Source organism: Colletes latitarsis, chromosome 14, assembly GCF_051014445.1.
Source record: "Colletes latitarsis isolate SP2378_abdomen chromosome 14, iyColLati1, whole genome shotgun sequence".
Lineage (NCBI taxonomy): Eukaryota > Metazoa > Arthropoda > Insecta > Hymenoptera > Colletidae > Colletes > Colletes latitarsis.
In genome coordinates, this window is record NC_135147.1 from 12,836,525 (window position 1) to 12,839,024 (window position 2,500).

Sequence of the window (2,500 nt, forward strand, 5' to 3'; positions counted from 1 at the left end):
TGAACGCGCCATATCGACGACAAAAGTTTCTTTTTGTTTCCTGAATGACGGAAAACCATCGTTCGACGGCCGGGCGTACAGTACATTCAAAAGCCTTTGCGCGTGGCTGCGACCAAACGGGTATAATACACCCGTATATTCTTGGTTCCGAACAGTAACTTCACGCGCAATCGGGCGAACGCACGCGGCAGCGCCCATCGGTTGCTCGATGAAATCGATGCGATAAACTACAGCCTTCTCGGCTGGTCGTCGTTAGTCGCGCGAGCAACGGATGGCCGCACAATCGACGCGTCGTCGTTTGCGATTATTCGCCTCACGTTAGCCATGAGTATGTATATTATTCATTTACGAACGAACGCGGCAGCGTCCATCGGTTGCTCGATGAAATCGATGCGATAAACTACAGCCGTCTCGGCTGGTCGTCGTTAGTCGCGCGAGCAACGATGGCCGCAAAATCGACGCGTCGTCGTTTGCGATTATTCGCCTCAAGTTAGCCATGAGTATGTATAACATTCATTTACGAACGAACGCGGCAGCGTCCATCGGTTGCTCGATGAAATCGATGCGATAAACTACAGCCGTTTCGGCTGGTCGTCGTTAGTCGCGCGAGCAACGATGGCCGCAAAATCGACGCGTCGTCGTTTGCGATTATTCGCCTCAAGTTAGCCATGAGTATGTATATTATTCATTTACGAACGAACGCGGCAGCGTCCATCGGTTGCTCGATGAAATCGATGCGATAAACTACAGCCGTTTCGGCTGGTCGTCGTTAGTCGCGCGAGCAACGATGGCCGCAAAATCGACGCGTCGTCGTTTGCGATTATTCGCCTCAAGTTAGCCATGAGTATGTATATTATTCATTTACGAACGAACGCGGCAGCGTCCATCGGTTGCTCGATGAAATCGATGCGATAAACTACAGCCGTTTCGGCTGGTCGTCGTTAGTCGCGCGAGCAACGATGGCCGCAAAATCGACGCGTCGTCGTTTGCGATTATTCGCCTCAAGTTAGCCATGAGTATGTATATTATTCATTTACGAACGAACGCGGCAGCGTCCATCGGTTGCTCGATGAAATCGATGCGATAAACTACAGCCGTTTCGGCTGGTCGTCGTTAGTCGCGCGAGCAACGATGGCCGCAAAATCGACGCGTCGTCGTTTGCGATTATTCGCCTCAAGTTAGCCATGAGTATGTATATTATTCATTTACGAACGAACGCGGCAGCGTCCACCGGTTGCTCGATGAAATCGATGCGATAAACTACAGCCGTCTCGGCTGGTCGTCGTTAGTCGCGCGAGCAACGATGGCCGCAAAATCGACGCGTCGTCGTTTGCGATTATTCGCCTCTGGCTATCCGTGAGTATGTATAATATTCATATACGAACGAACGCGGCAGCGCCCATCGGTTGCTCGATGAAATCGATGCGATAAACTACAGCCTTCTCGGCTGGTCGTCGTTAGTCGCGCGAGCAACGATGGCCGCAAAATCGACGCGTCGTCGTTTGCGATCATTCGCCTCAGGCTATCCGTGAGTATGTATAACATTCATTTACGAACGAACGCGGCAGCGTCCATCGGTTGCTCGATGAAATCGATGCGATAAACTACAGCCGTCTCGGCTGATCGTCGTTAGTCGCGCGAGCAACGATGGCCGCACAATCGACGCGTCGTCGTTTGCGATTATTCGCCTCAGGCTATCCGTGAGTATGTATAACATTCATTTACGAACGAACGCGGCAGCGTCCATCGGTTGCTCGATGAAATCGATGCGATAAACTACAGCCGTCTCGGCTGATCGTCGTTAGTCGCGCGAGCAACGATGGCCGCACAATCGACGCGTCGTCGTTTGCGATTATTCGCCTCAGGCTATCCGTGAGTATGTATAACATTCATTTACGAACGAACGCGGCAGCGTCCATCGGTTGCTCGATGAAATCGATGCGATAAACTACAGCCGTCTCGGCTGATCGTCGTTAGTCGCGCGAGCAACGATGGCCGCACAATCGACGCGTCGTCGTTTGCGATTATTCGCCTCAGGCTATCCGTGAGTATGTATAACATTCATTTACGAACGAACGCGGCAGCGTCCATCGGTTGCTCGATGAAATCGATGCGATAAACTACAGCCTTCTCGGCTGGTCGTCGTTAGTCGCGCGAGCAACGATGGCCGCACAATCGACGCGTTGTCGTTCGTTTGCGATTCGCTTCAGGCTACCCGTAAGGATGTATATTATTTTATTACTTCCTCGCCGTCATCAGGACGTTTCGTTCGGAGCACGACGACGAGCACACACGCCACCGGGCAAAGCGGGATACGCAAGTTCAAACCGTAAAGGAACGTCGCGAAACGATGTTCGACGGCGTCTCGTTCCTCGGCTGTAGATCCTTGGGCGCTTTGTTTCGGCCCCTGCGCGTTGTGTGTGACAATCGGTCGTCGTCTCCTCTTCGAGCGAGCGCAACGTAAACAGCCAGCATCGTATCTCCGACCGAGACGCGTATA